The sequence below is a fragment of the Saccopteryx bilineata genome, chromosome 1, assembly GCF_036850765.1.
Source record: "Saccopteryx bilineata isolate mSacBil1 chromosome 1, mSacBil1_pri_phased_curated, whole genome shotgun sequence".
Taxonomy (NCBI): domain Eukaryota; kingdom Metazoa; phylum Chordata; class Mammalia; order Chiroptera; family Emballonuridae; genus Saccopteryx; species Saccopteryx bilineata.
In genome coordinates this window covers 13,188,745-13,200,969 of record NC_089490.1, presented here as the reverse complement: position 1 = coordinate 13,200,969, position 12,225 = coordinate 13,188,745, and the positions used below count along the sequence as shown (strand labels likewise).

At 52.4% G+C, this 12,225-nt stretch overlaps 1 pseudogene; it reads right to left on the bottom strand.

Moving 5' to 3' along the window:
- Positions 1 to 3,915: 3,915 nt before the first annotated feature.
- Positions 3,916 to 11,655, bottom strand: LOC136319158 (peptidyl-prolyl cis-trans isomerase G pseudogene; annotated as a pseudogene).
- Positions 11,656 to 12,225: the final 570 nt, after the last annotated feature.

Sequence of the window (12,225 nt, the reverse complement as noted above, 5' to 3'; positions counted from 1 at the left end):
GAACCCTTCCCATTGTCACCAAGCACCCCCTGGCCCCACCCCACTGAGGATGCTGAGGATGACGAAGAGGAAAGGACAGGTAGGCACAGGAGGTACTCGGTGCAGAAAATGGACGGGTCACGGTGGCTGACCGGCTGGAGAAATACGAATCCCTGTCGGGTCCGAGGAATTCAGCCCGAGGACGGGAAGACTTGGAGAATGGCCAGGACAGAGGCGCAGGCTCGGGAGGGGGCACCCGCCTCACTTAGGAATTGTGTTTGACTTCCGATAAAAAGTCCAATCACAGTGGCTTAACCACATAGGGTTTCCTCCCTCACGTGAAAGTCCACAGCCCCTGGGGCCGGTGCAACAGTCCGGAGGCCCTAGGATCCCTCCATCTCTCTGCTCTGCTGTCCTCCAATTCTCCACGTGGCCCAGAACAGCTCCTGGAGTTCCACTCACTGCCTCTGAATTCCAGAAAGAGAGAAGGAAGAAGGACGAAAGGACGAAAGGGGTAAGTGTGTCCCTCTTCCTTCTAAGGAAGCTCCCTAGAAGACATCCATCACCCTCTGCTTGCCAAACAGAGTCACATGGCTACACCGAGCTGCCAGGGAGAACTGGAAACATTTCTGAGCGGGGCGTGTTGCCCAGAGCTGTGCTCCATGTGGAGAAGGGAAGGACTGACATTGGGAAGCCAGCACCCAATAAATATGTCGGGCAGAAAGATAAGGAGCCGTGTCTGGGGCGTGCCGAGTTTGCAGTGAGGGTGAACGTCAGTTTGAGACAGAGGAGCGTGGAACATGCGGGCAGGGAGGGCGGGCAGTGGAGTCTCCGGTCAGCCACAGAGAGGAGAGAAAACCATGGGTCAAATCTGTCGCATGCAAAAGAAAAAAATGACAGACCGCCGTTTGTCCGTGATCACTTCTGTGACTTCATCTGGGCTCGCCGGCCTCGCGGTCGGCCTGCAGGATGTTTGAAGGCCCCCAGCGCGGCTCCTCCCTGTGGGCAGCATGGAGCGCACCTGGGAAGTCCAGCACGCCCGGCTCTGGCCTGCGCTCATGGTGAGCATTCAACACCCGTAGGGAAGACACCCCTGTCCGCCCCTCCGGACACCCCCTGCTCAGACCTGGATTACGTCTAGGCCCTGCTTGGGAGATTCTCAAAGCTGAAGAGTGGGGGCCACCCTGTGGAGAGGGAGCAGGGGCGTGGGGGCTTCTCCCCTAGCTGTGTGAACCCTCAGAAAGTTTGCCCCGGAGCGTGCTGTTGGTTTTCAACCACAGGCGGTTTTGCCCGTCAGAGGACGTTGAGCCAGGTCCAGAGACATTTTTGATTGTGATGACCGGGGGAGTGGGGTATGCTATTGAAATTTAGTGGGTAGAGGCCGGAGATGCTGCCGAACAGTTTACAGAGCGCAGGGCAGCACCCGCGCAAAGAATGATCTGGCCCCAAACGCAAACAGTGCCAAGGCTGCAAAGCCCTGCTCATGCAGCTGATCCGTGAGCCCAGAGGAAACGGAGAATCTGTTCCACTCTGACCCGCGCGGCGCTGACTGAATGTGAGGCCAGCCCAGGCCTCTGAAAGGCCCGTGTAACTACAGCAGAAAGCCCATCCTAATCGACAACCATTTATTGACCATCTAAATGTCCAGGTTCTTTTTTTTTTTAGAAAGAGAGGTTGAGAGAAAGAGAGAGATAGGAAGAGAAAGAGAACGTGAGTGTGAGAAGCATCAACTCGTAGTTGCTTTCACTTTAGTTGTACATCGAGCTTCTCACAGGTGCCTTGACTGGAGCCATGCCAGTGACCTTTTTTTTTTTTTTTTAATTTTTTAAAATTAATTAATTAATTTTTTTTTTACAGAGACAGAGAGTGAGTCAGAGAGAGGGATAGACAGGGACAGATAGACAGGAACAGAGAGAGAGATGAGAAGCATCAAAGATTAGTTTTTCATTGCGCGTAGCAACACCTTAGTTGTTCATTGATTGCTTTCTCATTTGTGCCTTGACCGAGGGCCTTCAGCAGACCGAGTAACCCCTTGCTGCGGCCAGCGACCTTGGGTTCAAGTTGGTAGGCTTTTTCCTCAAACCAGATGAGCCCGCACTCAAGCTGGCGACCTTGGGGTCTTGAACCCGGGTCCTCTGCATCCCAGTCCAATGCTCTATCCACTGCACCACCACCTAGTCAGGCATGCCAGTGACCTTTGATCTCAAGGTAGTGAGAGCTTTTGGATCATGTGGATGATTTCCCCGCTCAAGCCAGTGACCCTGCACTGACGAGCCTGCGTTCAGAGCCAGTAACCTCAAGGTTTCGAACCGGAGACCTCAGCATTCTGGATCAATGCTTTATCCACTGTGTTACCACGGGTCAGGCTATACCAGGTTCTTTACACAAATGGCTGACAAGCTTTTCAACAACCATAAAGCCTGACCAGGTGGTGGCGCAGTGGATAGAGTGTTGAATTGGAACGAAGAGGACCCAGGTTTGAGACCCTGAGGTCGCCGGCTTGAGCGCAGGCTCATCCAGCTTGAGCACAAGGTCGCTGGCTTGAGTAAGGGATCACTCGCTCTGCTGTAGCCCCCCGCCCTGACTCTGTCAAAAAAAAAAAAAATAGAAGAAGAAGAAGTAGATGGCACATTTATTATCCCTGTTTCACAGATGAGCAAACTGAGGCTCAGAGGAGTTGGGCGACTTACCCCATAGCACACACCTAGTAGTTGACCCGCAAAGCCCACTCACCGCCATTCCTCACACACCTCCCATATTTGCCACAGTCCTGTTACTACATACAATTGCTCACGGTCTCACCTTTTGAAAACTCATCATCATGGGGTGTGACAAATAAGAGAACTTTCTGCGAGCCAGCCCACTGGGCTAACCCTGGCACCTGCTCCTGCAGCTGTCTGGGGCAAACGGGAGTTTCTAGACATCCAGTGTATCAAGATGTAGCAGGAGGACGCCGCTCCCCGGAAAAGCAAAGGCAAGTGGCCGCCGTGCAGGTGGAAATACGCTCCAGTTCATGAAGGGGTCAGGAAGGGACAGATTAAAGGGACAGCGAGAAACCTGAGCGGGATCCCAGCCCACGGGTAGGAGCCACCACGCACTGAGCACTCCCTGCCGCTGGGTGTCAGGGAAGGACACCCTCCCTCGCTGCTGGCAGGGACGTGAGGCGTCAGACCTTTTGCAAAAGCCATCTGCAGTGTCTTCTAAAATTAAACTCAGCAATCCTACTTCTGGGCACGTATGGATACATAACAAGGATTTTATGACACCGTAGGTCACAGGAGCAAGAAAGTGAGAAATACTGTGATTCGGTCAGAAGGGGACAGTTAATAAATTAATAAAGGTGAATTTTATTGTATGTAAATAATAATATATTTTTTAAAAATACCACTATACAGGCCCTGGCTGGGTGGCGCGGTGGAGAAAGCGTCCTCTGGGTGCTGAGGTCTCCAGTTCAGTTCCTGGTCATAGGGGATACAACCAATGAGTGCACAACTAAATGGAACAACTAGATGGAACAGGCTGATGCTTCTCTCTGTCTCTTCTCCCTCCTTCTCTCTCCCCTTCCTCTCTCTGAAATCAATGGGGGAAAAAATTAAAAAATAAACAAACCACTTATACAACCACAATAGTGTCTATGACGTAGAAAAATATGTCTAACCCGATTCCATTTATACGCATGTATGCATATGTAAAAGCAGAAGAAATTTTTTTTGCGTATGCTTATATGAACACGGAGAAAAACACAGAAGGGTTCATTTTGGGTTTCCTGGGAATGGAGATGATGGTGGGGTGGAGACCAAAGAACCGTCGAGAAAAAAGAACGGACTTTAGCGTGTGTGATATGACCACATGTCTGCACGTTCACAACAGTTATAAACGTGTGGGTATATGTTTAAACTAAAAATTTAAAGAATGTAATTCTCAACGGGACAGAGCTCAAATGGAGGCAGCTGGGATCCGCTTAGTCACCTCTGGCCCCGGTTTCCGGGGGTCCCTGGGGGTCCCTGGGGCTGGTGGCGGAGGCTGCGCGCTCTGGCGCAGGGTGTGCGGGGCGCAGGGCGCAGGCAGGCCGGCGGTCCCGGCGCCTGCGGGCGCGGCGCAGCTGCACCTCTTCAGGACGCAGAATCCCCCACTTCGAGGAAAGCTGACTCTGCCGCCAGGGAGACCGCGTGGGGATTTTCTAGTGGGGGGAGAGGCTGCTGAAAGACCCTTTGTCAGCTGGAGGAGGCCAGAACGGCGCGCAGGACAGCGGGACTTGAGGGTAGGGGTGGGGTGGGGGACCCTGGCTATGCACCCAGTGCCAATCCTGGGCTCACCTGTGGCAGGATTCGGCCCAGAGGGGAGTTTTACCTGCAGGAGGGGCTGGGTAGGTCACGGGCCCCCGTGGGTGGCACAGGATCTGTGCTTAGGTCCATCCTTATGTTAGGGCCTGCGAGTTAGGGCCTTTGGCAGGTCGCGGAAGTTTTCTGTTTGTGGCTCCTCCTCCCTGGGGCCTCGCACACTGTAGGCACTCAGCAACCTTTGCGTGGTGAGAGACATGGGCCTTCACCAGGCCTGTGTGGGGATGTCTCCTCTGGTGTCCCCAATCTCCCTCCGGAACCCAGAGTCCCACCTAATGGGTTTGATCACTGTTTCTCTCTGGCCTGTGTCCTTCCCCCCTACCCCGAACACCGTCCCCCCAGCCAGACAGGGCTGCCCCAGGCCTGGGACTGTATGGGACATATCTGATCACTTCCCAGAACCAAACTGCACTGAGCCCAACACCGAATTGGGGTCTTCCACCAACATTTACCGTGGCGGGACACAGAACAAGGACAATTTTTGAGTCGGGTGGTCCTCTCCCTGTTCCTTGAATAAAAATCTAATTAGGTCTTAGATGTACCCAGAGCCCCCAGACCCTCAGGAGGACCAGTGGCAGAAGGGCAGAGGTGTGACAAAACTTGTAGCTTTTCAAAAAAAAACCACACAAAAGCCCCCCACAAAAACTAGAACACTAAGTTTAAGGGTTGAGTCGAGGGGGCCAAGAAGCTTCTCTTGTTCCCTTGCCCTGGGCTGTTCGCCAAGAGAGAGGAAAATGCTTCCAGAAAGTACAAGTCCCGGTTTAGTGGCTCCAAGGGAAAGATTTCCTACCCGAACTAAAGCAAGAACTAGGCTGCAAACCAAAATCTGCTAACTCCGTGCGTGAGCACAGAGATGCCGGGGCGGAGGGGGCGGAGGTGGGGTGGAAACTGCATTAGACCCGGGGTCAGGCGTCTGGATCTGAGCCAGGGGCTCAGCCACTGAGATCAAGCTCTTGATGCTGGGAAAGTTCCTTAGCTTCTCTGCACCTCAGTCTCCACATCTGTGGCCCCGGGGACAATAACTGCATTTCAGTCACATGCAGTCTGCTAATGGAGGGGTGGGTACCCATCCCAGTTCTCTACACACGCGGGCCCCCCGGGAAAAGCTGTGCGGCAGACGGGGTACGGGCCCACGGGTGTTCACAGCAAGCCGTCGGCAGGTGAATGGAGAAGCAATGTGCGGTCTGTCCCACAGCGGAGCGTGAGTCGGTCGTCGGAAGAATGATGTTCTGGTCATGGATGAACCTTGAAAACATACTAAGTGAAAGAAGCCAGTCACAGAAGGACAAATATCATGTGATTCCAATGATGTGAGGTGCCTAGAACAGGCCAATTCATAGAGACAGGAAGTAGACTAGGGGTTACCAGGGGGCCGAGGGGGAGAGGAAGTGGACAGTTACTGCTCAGTGGGTAAGATTTTCTGTTGGCCTGACCTGTGGTGGTACAGTGGATAAAGCGTTGACCTGGAATGCTGAGGTCACTGGTTCAAAACCCTGGGTTTGCCTAGTCAAGGCACACACATAGGAGTTGATGCTTCCTGCTCCTCCCCCCTTTCTCTCTCTCTCTCTCTCGCTCCCTCTCTCTCCTTACTCTCTAAAAATTAATAAGTAAAAAAAATCTAAGAACAAAACAAAGAAACAAAAAAAAAAGGTTTTCTGTTTCAGGTGATAGAAACATTTTGGAAATTGTGGTGATGGTTGTATAACAGTGTGACTGTAAGTAATTACCTTTACAAAAGGGTAAAGTGGCCACCTGGCCTGGGGTGGCGCAGCGGACAGAGCACCGACCTGGAACACTGAGGATGCTGGTTCGAAACCCTGGGCTTGCCCAGCCAACAAGCACTCAATGGACAACTAAAGTGAAGCAACCATGAATTGCTGAGTCTTGTCCCCCTTCCTGTAAAATCAATAACTAAAGTCTTTTTAAAAAATGGCTAAGGTGGCCAATTTTATAGTATACATTTCACCCCCCCACACACACACACACACTCCACATACACAGGCCCTTAAGACCTGGTTATGAAAAGAAAGTTCTGTTTTTAGCAGTACTTTTGTTTAAAGCTCCAAACTGGCACCAGCCCAAACGTCCCTCCCGGCGGCCTGGACGAAGTGTTGTCTGTTCACACGATGGAATGCTGTGACCGCCGCACACGGCGGCCCGGGTGGATCTCACGGGCGGGCGTGGCGTGGACGGGAAGGAGCCAGGCACAGAAGGGCACGTCCTGTGGTCCTGTGCGATTCAAGACGGGCCAGCGACTCCACAGTGCCTCGGGTCAGGCGAGGGTCACCCTTGGGGAGGGACTACGGGCAGGGGGCACGAGGGGGCTCTTGGGGGCTGCCAACACGCTATCTCTTTCTGGATTTCGCTGCTGTTGCCTGGGCAACACTGGGGAAATAATTCTCCCAGCTGTTTTACACTTACCGTGTGTGTGTGTGTGTGTGTGTGTGTGTGCGCGCGCGCGCGCGCGCTTTTCTGTACGTCCATATGTTTACTGGAGCGACACGTTGAAGGGGAAGGGTGGGTTGGAAAGTGAAGCCACGGACACCTGACTGCCGCACTTCATCCGTGCCAAGCCGGGGGGACCGCGGAACCCGGGGTATAACTAACTCTCCGTGCGGCTGCGATTTGCATTACCCCACTCCCCAGGCCCCCGGGAGCCCTATGCAAGTAGGGTTTGAACTCTAAATAGCCGACTTTCCACAGCTCACACTGTCAGGCGCCAGGCGGGGAACGGGGTACACCCAGTGCCTGGAAAAGGCCCTGATCCCTCCACGCCCCGCCTCAAGCACAACCCATCGCCTTGGGATTTGCAGTAGGCACTCAGCAAATACTCATGGGTGGACTGTGTCGTAAAAATTCTTCAAGGACACCCCCTGAGATCGCACGACCCCCTTGGGGAGCTGTTTGCAAGGACATAGGACCCTGGGGGGCGGGAGGAGAGGCAGCTCCTTCCCCAACATTGGGAGTCGACCTCCCAGCTGCCCGACAGTAGCTGTGCGGGGAGCTGATGGGAAACATTTGACGTGGCCCAGGTTGACCCAAGGTAACTCCCGACACCAAACAACCCTGCCGTTGGGGGCTGGGGGAGGGGATAATTTATATTTTTGCTGGGTGACAAACTGCTAAATAATAGATCTGGCTGGGGGTTTGGTTTCTCCCCCCCTCCCCACGGTCTTGACCGATGTGTTGGCCTATTGACTCAATCGGCAAGTTATTTTGGCCCTGTGGGAGCCCAGAACTTGGTTTCTGCTCCTGGAGGCCTCCCCTCTCTCCGGGGTGTTCCCCCCACCCACCGCCAGGTGTCATGTTTGTTTGCCTGCCTGTCTGGGGCCCGAGGGCTGAAGAAGGCCACGTGGGCCTTTGCCAGACTCTGGGATTTAACGGACCGAGACCGGGCTCGGGCCCCTTGCTCCTGGGTGTGTTTCTCATGCGCAGCTCAGTGGTGGCAGCAACTCTGTCCTTTTTCTACTCGTCCCAGAAAATGCTGCAATCCTTCCTTCTCCAAGATCCTCTCTGCCTTTCTCGCCCTGTAGCAAAGGGCCAACCACTCTTAATATCAACGCTAGGAGCAGCAGCAACATCACTCCTTCCGTGGGAAGAGTGCCCTCCCATGTCATCCTGGCACTGGGCTCTCCTGCAGCCCCCCTGGCTGGGGCTCAGGCTCAGAGACATTCTGAGACTTACCCTAAGTCATGGACTCATAAAGGTCAGAGCGGATCTTTTGATCATAAAGGTCAGAGCATACCTTTTGATCTCTGGACCTGTCATCTTTCCTTTGACCCAACCAGATACCCTCCTGCCTTTGGAGACTGGGGCAGAGGCTGGTCATAGCCATCCCAAATCATTCCCTCCCCCTTTTTATCTTAGCACTAGCATCTCGCTTTTATACAAGGCAAAAGAAAAATTCCCAGCCTCACTTTGCAGCCAGTGATTTGTAAGCAGAAACTTTAGGAAAACTCCTTATGAAGGGAGGGTAGGGGCATGGACTATTTTTTACCTTGACACACTGCCTGACATTCAGATGTGATGTCTGGAGCTCAGCAGCCATGTTGGACAATGAGGTGACCTTGAGGAAAAAGTCACGCACTAGGATAGTAAAGCAGAAATATAGAAAGGAGCCCGAGTGTTATATGACAAGAGAGCCACCATGTCAGCCCAGATTTCCTACCTCCAGACTTCTTTTACACGAGAGAGAAATAAACTTCTGTCTGATTTAGGCCACTGCTCTGTGGTTTTCTGTTCATAGCCAAGTTGAAACCTTCCTGATTCAGAGACCCCATTTCTTTTTTTCTTTTTTTTTTTTGACAGAGACAAAGAGTGAGTCAGAGAGAGGGATAGACAGGGACAGACAGACAGGAACGGAGAGAGATGAGAAGCATCAATCATTAGTTTTTCATTGTGCATTGCAACACCTTAGTTGTTCATTGATTGCTTTCTCATATGTGCCTTGACCGCGGGCCTTCAGCAAACCGAGTAACCCCTTGCTGGAGCCAGCGACCTTGGGTCCAAGCTGGTGGGCTTTTTGCTCAAACCAGATGAGCCTGTGCTCAAGCTGGCGACCTCGGAGTCTCGAACCTGGGTCCTCTGCATCCTAGTCCGATGCTTTATCCACTGCGCCACCGCCTGGTCAGGCGAGAGACCCCATTTCTTACCAGAATGTACACAGTCTGTCCCACTCCCCTTCCTGCGCTCTCACTTGGGTGGCAGGGGCCTCTCTCCTCATGCATCTGAGCTGCCCCAGGCAGCCACTCTTCCGGGAGCCTTGAACTTGCTGAGAGTTCTAGAGCATGAATGGCCATATGACACAGTTCCTGCTGTCAGTCCCCAGAGTCTGCTGAAGCTACGAACAGGGGTGGGGCGGGACACCTGAGAATTCCAAGCCCTCGGTCGTTGGCATAGATTGGGTTCTTCTGAGGACCAGTTTACACAGACACACACTTCCCCTCTCAGCCCCCAGACTTCCTGAGAGTAGGACAGAGGTTTCATTCGTTCAGAGTCTGCTCCTCATCTGGTCCCAAAGCACAGCAGCGAACGGTAGAGTTCAAGGTCCCTACTGCTGACCCCCTTCTTATGCCCCCAGACTTGATTTCTGAGGTCCTGCCCCTTGAGACACTTTAGTTGTTCAGTGACTGCTTTCTCATGTGTGCCTTGACCTGGGGGGGGGACTTCAGTTGAGCCAGTGACCCCTTGCTCAAGCCAGTGACCTTTTGGACTCAAGCCAGTGACCATAGGGTCATGTCAATGATCCCATGCTCAAGCCAGTGACCCCATGTTCAAGCTGGTGAGCTGGTGACCTTGGGGTTTCAAACCTGGGTCCTCTGCATCCCAGGTCGACACTCTATCCGCTGCGCCACCGCTGGGTCAGGCTCCTTCACTGTGTTTTTATTATACTTAACCGGCTGAATTTCTTTTGTGGGGTTTTTTTGTTTTTTTTACAGAGACAGAGAGAGAGTCAGAGAGAGGGATAGACAGGGACAGACAGACAGGAACAGAGAGATGAGAAGCATCAATCATTAGTTTTTCATTGCGCATTGCAACACCTTAATTGTTCATTGATTGCCCTCTCATATGTGCCTTGACCGCGGGCCTTCAGCAGACCAAGTAACCCCTTGCTCGAGCCAGCGACCTTGGGCTCAAGCTGGTGAGCTTTTGCTCAAACCAAATGAGCCCTCGCTCAAGCTGGCGACCTTGGGGTCTCGAACCTGGGTCTTCCGCATCCCAGTCCGATGCTCTATTCACTGCACCACCGCCCGGTCAGGCTAACCGGCTGAATTTCTTTTGATGTCTCTTTGCTATTGGACTTATGGTCTTTAAACTTCCTTTTCCATTTCACTTTTTCTGTTTGGACTGTCAGACACAGGCCAGTGATCAGTTTTTCTTTTTTTTCCTCTTTTCTTAGGAGGCGTCTCCCCGCATCTTCTAAGTCAGGGGTCGGGAACATTTTTGCCCGAGAGAACCATGAACGCCACATATTTTAAAATGTAATTCCATGAGAGCCATACAACGACCTGTGTACGTTATGCATTATCCAATAAAAATTTGGTGCTGTCCCGGAGGACAGCTGTGATTGGCTCCAGCCACCCGCAACCATGAACATGAGCGGTAGGAAATGAATGGATTGTAATACATGAGAATGTTTTATATTTTTAACGTTATTATCTTTTTTATTAAAGATTTGTCTGGGAGCCAGATGCAGCCATCAAAAGGGCCACATCTGGCTCGCGAGCCATAGTTCCCGACCCCTGTTCTAGGTGAAGTTCGATGACGCCTTGGTCTTCACCTTTCAGACCTGGAAACTAAGCGCGGCCTCCGGGAGGAAGCGGGCTGGGAGTTCGGTGGCGGGCGCTCTCTCCGCGCCTCTCCCTGTTTCCCTGTCTCTCCGTCCGCTTCAGGAGGACGGAGATGAGAACTGTGTTCAGGTGTGCAGGGGTCACTTCCGGACGGACGGCAGGCTGGGCTGTGTGTGCACCAAGGTGTTCCGCCTCCCCGTCACTTGGTGGCCTTTTCTTGCTTTTCTTTCACTTCTTCTTTTCTTTCTTGTGTTTTTTGGGAATTTTCCCCATGTTTCTTTTTTCTTTTTCTTTTTTTTCTAAATTTCTCTTCTGAAGCCCTTTCGGAGTCAGAAGAATCAGAAGAGGACCGTGACTCCCTTGAGCTGTCCGCGGCACGGGATGATGACGAGGAGGAGGAGGAGGAGGAGGAGGATTTGTGCCTTTTCTCTTCTTCTTCCTTAGCTTCAGATCTGGGGACGCGCTCCCGCAGCCGAGTGCTCGCGCCTCGGCGGACGGTTTGCTGGCCGCGTCTGTTTTCTGGGTTTCCGCCTCCCTCACCGCTTCCCGACCAGAAACCACGTGCCCCAGAACGACATGGTGACGCCCGTCTCAGCGGGGCGTGAGCCACCTGCACCCGCTCCTCTGTTGGCCACTGAGGAGAGAGACGCTTTGTGGTGCTCAACAGCAGAGCTCTCCTCTCCGAAGGTTCCGCCATAACTCAGGCCCCTCCCTCGTCCCCTTCCTTCACTGAGGTCACCGCCTGGACCGGACCGCCTCTGACAGCTCAGCGATGGAGACAGCCCTGGGTCGGCTAACGGCTTCCGAGTTGACTTCCCTGTCTCCGTTTCACCCATTGCAAAGACAGTGGAAGTTCTTGTACGTTTTGGGATATACATCAGGAAATGGTTCAAAGACAACTCTTCCAGCTGGTTGATTATTAACAGTGATGTCAGAAAAAACCAGCAACATCGTGGACGCTGAACCTTTATTCTCCCGGCCCCAATATTCCCATCTTTAAGCAGAGGAAAATCACGGACAAGCCGATCCAATCCTTTGGGCCCCATACCAGCACTGTGCCCTCGTCCCGGGGTCTGGTCCTCTCAGGTACTTCCCACCTACCCCCCACCAGGAAGAGTGCTGAGGCCTCCATCCGCCTTCCTCCCCACAACCCAGCGCTGTCGTCTAGATTCCCTGCTCTTAACCACACACTGGACCAGGGGTAGTCAACCTTTTTATACCTACCGCCCACTTCTGTATCTCTGTTACTAGTAACATTTTCTAACCGCCCACCAGTTCCACAGTAATGATGATTTATAAAGTAGGGAAGTAACTTTACTTTATAAAATTTATAGAGCAGAGATACAGCAAGTTAAAACATATGATAATAATTACCAAGTACTTTATGTTGGATTTTCGCTAAGTTTGGCAGAATAAATCTTTATAAAACAACTTACTATAGTTAAAATCAATCTTTTTATTTATACTTTGGTTGCTCCGCTACCGCCCACCATGAAAGCTGGAATGCCCCCTAGTGGGCGATAAGGACCAGGTTGACTACCACAGCACTAGACCATACCTAATCTCCTAACTTTGTCTCTTCTTCATTATGCTGCATTGGGCAAGTTGTTTAACCT